Here is a 6186-nt window from a genome sequence, read left to right on the forward strand (position 1 = left end):
GTAAGGAGTCAGGTATGATTTTCACGTTTGATTGCGTTAAATCCTTTGTAGAGACAAATACTTTTTGTGACTTTAGCGCTAAGTATGGACTTGACTCTGAGATAGTAGCTTCATTGTGTGAATCCTTTGCTGCTCATATTGATCTCCCTAAAGAAAAGTGGTTTAAATATCATCCTCCTTTAGAACTCAATGTAGTTAAACCCATTCCAGTTGAAGAGAAAGTCATTGCCTATAATGATCATGTTGTTCCCAGTGCTTACATTGAGAAACCACCTTTCCCTGTTAGGATATAGGATCATTCTAAAGCTTCAACTGTGATACGTAGAGGCTACATTAGAACACCTACACCCCCTAAGAAAATTAGAGTTGGAACTAGCATTTCTATTATCAAAGATCTTCTGTCTGACGATGTTGAGGGACATAATATTCACTTCTGTGAAGATGCTGCTAGAATTGCTAAACCTCACGTTAGAGACAAACATAGGCATATTGTTGGCGTGCCTGTGGTTTCTGTTAAGATAGGAGATCATTGGTATCATGGTTTATGTGACGTGGGTGCTAGTGTTAGTGCAATACCTCAATCCTTATACGATGAAATCAAAGATGAGATTGCACCTGTTGAGATAGAGCCTATTGATGTCACTATTCAGCTTGCCAATAGAGATACTATCTGCCCTGTGGGAATTGTTAGGGATGTTGAAGTCTTGTGTGGTAAAACGAAGTATCCTGCTGATTTCCTCGTTCTTGCTACCACACAAGATAGCTTTTGTCCCATCATATTTGGTAGACCTTTTCTCAATACCGTCAATGCTCATATTGATTGTGAGAAGCAAACTGTCACTGTTGGCTTTGAAGGTGTGTCACATGAGTTCAATTTCTCCAAGTTTGGTAGACAACCTCATGAAAAGGAGTTGCCTAGTAAGGATGAAACTATTGCCTTAGCTTCTATTGTCGTGCCTCCTACTGATCCCTTAGAGCAATACTTGCTTGAGCATGAAAATGATATGCATATGGATGAAAGGGATGAGATAGATAGAGTTGTCTTAGAACAATATCCTATCCTTAAGAATAATCTGCCTGTTGAACTGCTTGGGGATCCACCTCCACCAAAGGGTGATCCTGTGTTCGAGCTTAAACAGTTGCCTGATACTCTTAAGTATGCATATCTAGATGAAAAAGAGATATATCCTGTCATAATTAGTGCTAGCCTCTGAGAGCATGAAGAAAAGAAGTTACTAAAAACTCTGAGGAAGCACCGTGCTGCTATTGGATATACTCTTGATGATCTTAAGGGCATTAGTCCCACTCTATGCCAGCACAAGATTAAAATTGATCCTGATTTCAAACCAGTTGCTGATCATCAAAGGTGATTGAATCCTAAGATGAAAGAAGTAGTAAGAAAAGAAATACTAAAGCTCCTGGAAGCGGGTATTATCTATCCTGTTGCTCATAGCGATTCGGTGAGTGCGGTGCACTGCGTCCCTAAGAAGGGAGGCATTACCGTTGTCCCTAATGATAAGGATGAATTAATCCCACAGAGGATTATGACTGGCTATAGGATGGTGATCGATTTTAGGAAACTGAATAAATCCACTATGAAAGATCATTACCCTTTGCCTTTTATCGACCAAATGCTAGAAAGGCTGTCCAAACACACACACTTTTGCTTTCTAGACGGTTATTCTGGTTTCTCCCAAATACCAGTTGCACAATCTGATCAGGAGAAAACCACTTTCACCTGCCCTTTCGGTACCTTTGCTTATATACGTATGCCTTTTGGCTTATGTAATGCACCTGCCACCTTTCAAAGATGTATGATGGCTATATTCTCTGACTTTTGTGAAAAGATTTTTGAGGTTTTCATGGAATACTTTTCTGTTTACGGGTCTTCTTTTGTTGATTGCCTCAGCAACCTTGATCGAGTCTTACACAGATGTAAATACACCAATCTTGTCTTGAATTGGGAGAAGTGCCACTTTATGGTTAATGAAGGCATCGTCTTAGGACATAAAATTTCTGAAAGAGGTATTAAAGTCGATAAGGCTAAGGTTGATGCAATCGAGAAAATGCCATACCCCACAGATATCATAGGTATAAGAAGTTTCCTTGGTCATGCTGGTTTCTATAGAAGGTTCATCAAAGACTTTTCTAAAATTTCTAGGCCTCTTACCAATCTCTTACAAAAGGATATTCCTTTTGTTTTTGACGATGATTGTGAGGAAGCCTTCAAAGTACTTAAGAGGGCTTTGATAACTGCACCTATTGTTCAACCACCTGATTGGAACTTACCTTTTGAGATCATGTGTGACGCTAGTGATTATGCTGTTGGTGTTGTTCTAGGACAAAGAGTCGATAAGAAGTTGAATGTTATTCACTACGCTAGTAAAACTAGAAACTATGCTACTACGGAGAAGGAATTTTTAGGAGTCATGTTTGCATGTGAAAAGTTCAGGTCTTACATAGTGGATTCCAAAGTCACTATTCACACTGATCATGCTGCTATTAAGTACCTCATGGAGAAGAAGGACCCTAAACCGGACTTATCAGATGGGTTCTCTTGCTACAAGAATTTGATTTGCACGTTGTTGACAGAAAGGATGCTGATAACCCAATAGCAGATAACTTGTCTAGGTTGGATAACGTTCTTGATGACCAACAACCTATTGATGATAGCTTTCCCGATGAGCAATTGAATGTCATCAATGCTTCACGTAGTGCACCGTGGTATGCTGATTATGCGAACTATATTGTTGCCAAATATATACCACCTAGTTTCACGTACCAGCAAAAGAAGAAATTCTTCTTTGACTTGAGACACTACTTTTGGGATGATCCTCACCTTTATAAGGAAGGAGTAGATGGTGTTATTAGATGTTGTGTACCTGAACATGAACAGGGACAGATCCTACAGAAGTGTCACTTCGAGGCCTACGGAGGACACCATGCGGGAGATAGAACTGCACACAAGGTATTGCAATTAGGTTTCTATTGGCCCACTCTCTTCAAGGATGCCCGTAAGTTTATCTTGTCTTGTGACGAATGTCAAAGAATAGGTAGTATTAGCAAACGTCAGGAAATGCCTATGAACTATTCACTTCTCATTAAACCATTTGATGTCTGGGGCTTTGATTATATGGGACCTTTTCCAAAATCCAATGGGTATACTCATATCCTAGTTGCTGTTGATTACGTCACTAAGTGGGTAGAAGCTATCCCCACTAGTAGTGCTGATCACAACACTTCTATCAGGATGCTGAAAGAAGTTATCTTCCCTAGATTTGGATTCCCTAGATATTTAATGACCGACGGTGGTTCACACTTCATTCATGGTGCTTTCCGTAAAACGCTTGCTAAGTACGATGTCAACCATAGAATTGCGTCTCCCTATCACCCTCAGTCCAGTGGTCAGGTAGAGCTAAGTAATAGATAGATTAAACTGATTCTGCAAAAGACTGTCAACAGGTCTAGAAAGAATTGGTCTAAGAAGCTCGATGATGCACTATGGGCTTATAGAATTGCCTATAAGAATCCCATGGGCATGACTCCGTACAAAATGGTGTACGGTAAAGCATGTCATTTACCTCTTGAGCTAGAGCATAAAGCTTATTGGGCAATCAAAGAGCTCAACTTTGATTTCAAACTTGCCGGTGAGAAGAGATTATTTGATATTAGCTCGCTTGATGAGTGGAGAACTCAGGCTTATGAGAATGCCAAGCTGTTCAAAGAGAAGGTTAAGAGGTGGCATGATAAGAGGATACAACAGCGTGAGTTCAATGTAGGTGATTATGTCTTGCTATATAACTCTTGTTTAAGATTCTTTGCAGGCAAGCTTCTCTCTAAATGGGAAGGTCCCTATGTTGTTGAGGAAGTATATCATTCCGGTGCTATCAAGATCAACAACATGGAAGGTAATTGTCTGAGAGTGGTAAATGGGCAGAGAATCAAGCACTATATCTCAGGTACTCCCATAAATGTTGAAAGCAATATCATCAATACCATAACTCCGGAAGAATACCTAAGGGACATTTATCAGCCCGTTTCAGACTCCGAAAACGAAGAGGTATGTGATTCGGTAAGAAAACAGAGTCCAAAACTTTTCCAGTTGGAAATTTTCTCCGTTTTGGAATATTTGAAAAAATACAAAAATTGGAAGTAGTCTGGAAAGTGCGCGAGGAGGCGACAAGCCTGTACGGCGCGGGCCCACCACCTGGCCGCGCCATGAGGGCTTGTGGCCACCTCGTGTGCCTCTCGGACTCCGTTTTCGCACGGGGTACTCCTTCTGGTCTGGAAAAAAATCATTATATATACTTCCGTTTGATCTGACCCCTGCATCACGCAGATTTCTTCTGTTTTCCGTTTCGAGCGTGTTTTTGTTGCAGATCTAGATTGCTATGACTTCCCCAAAAGCTCCGAAGGACAAGATCTTCGAGAAGGTCATCAATCCCTACCTCATGGAAGTGCTGCAACACCCTCAATCTATCGAGATGCGTGAGGGGATGTTGCACATCTGTGATGTTGAGGGGCCTAAGAAGATCGGAAGCGTGGAGACGAGGCTCGAAGCAATGGAGCAACAAGTCTTCAAGTGCCAAGGGATGGTGGAGCGTGGACTCAACGCCAACCACATGATGATCACGGAGCTCACCAACAAGCACAAGATTGATGCCAATGATATTGGGAAGCACCTCTCCAGGCTCTATGACAGGATTGATCAACTCCACGCCCAGATTTATGACCCGCAGAACCAAAACTGTGAGTATGAGTATAGATTTAAATCAATATGGTTGGCTGCAGATTTGAGGATTCCGGAGACTCGTTCATCTTTCCATGATGGAGCACCTATGCCTTGGAAGACGGAGGATCAAACTCATGTTGCAACAACTCCTCCACCACCACCAGAGGAAGACAACTGAGCATTGGTATGGGCAATCCCCTTGGCTTGTGCCAAGCTTGGGGGAGTTGCCCCGGTATCGTATCACCATCACATCTTTTGCCTTTACCTTTGTTTTAGTTTTCCTTTTTAGTTTTGTCTTTCTCTAGTAGATTAGAAGTCTTAGTATTTTAGTCTTGAGTTTTGCTTTGTGTCACCCCCGATGTATTCGAGCTCGTGAGCCATATAATAAAGAGTGTCTTAGTTGAAGGGCTTTGCCTCTTGCCATGATCAAAAGAGTGAGAATAGAACAAAAGCATGAAAGATCATGTAATGATCTTATGGGAAGTGATGGCCTCACATATAGAAAGAATGAGGATTGGAACTTGCTGAGGGTAGGCAAACGTAGACCTTGGTCATTGTTGCAATTAATAGGAAGTGATAAAGAAGGAGAGGTTCACATATAAATACATCATCTCTCACACCATTTATGATTGTGAACACTCACTAAACTATTGCATGCCTAGAAGTAGATGTTGGACAAGGAAGACAACATAATGAATTGTGTTTGCTTGGGTCCGAACAATGTTATATGATTAGAGATCCCTTAGCATGTGACGATTGCTTCCACCTCTTATTAGCCAAAACTCTCGCACCAAGTACAGATACTACTTGTGCATCCATAAACCTTCAACCCAGTTTTGCCATGTGAGTCCACCATACCTACCTATGGATTGAATAAGATCCCTCAAGTAAGTTGCCATCAGTGCAAGCAATAAAAATTGCTCTCTAATATGTATGATCTATTAGTGTGTGGAAAATAAGCTTCGTACGAACCTGTGATGAGGAAGACATAAAAGCGAGAGACTGCATAATAAAGTTCTTCATCACAGGAGGCAATATAAAGTGACGTTCCTCCGCACTGAGAGGACACGCATCCAAACCTCAAAAGCGCATGACAACCTCTGCTTCCCTCTGCGAAGGGCCTATCTTGTACCTTTACTTTTTGCCCTTGAAAGAGTCATGGTGATCTTCACCAATTCCTTATTTCTCCTTTATCTTGGCTAAGGTCATATGCTTGGGAAAGATCTATATTCATATGTCAACTTGCAGGTAAGTATTCATGAATTATTATTGTTGACATTACCCTTGAGGTAAGCAGTTGGGACGCAAAATTGTAAGCCCCTATCTTTCTCTGTGTCCAGCTGAAACTTTGATCTCATGAGTACCACGTGTGTTGTAGCAATTGTAGAGAACGAAAGAATGATTGAATATGTGGATTTGCTTTACAAGCTCTTATTTGACTCTTTCTGATGTTG

The sequence above is a fragment of the Hordeum vulgare genome, chromosome 7H (genome assembly GCF_904849725.1).
Source record: "Hordeum vulgare subsp. vulgare chromosome 7H, MorexV3_pseudomolecules_assembly, whole genome shotgun sequence".
NCBI classification, from domain to species: domain Eukaryota; kingdom Viridiplantae; phylum Streptophyta; class Magnoliopsida; order Poales; family Poaceae; genus Hordeum; species Hordeum vulgare.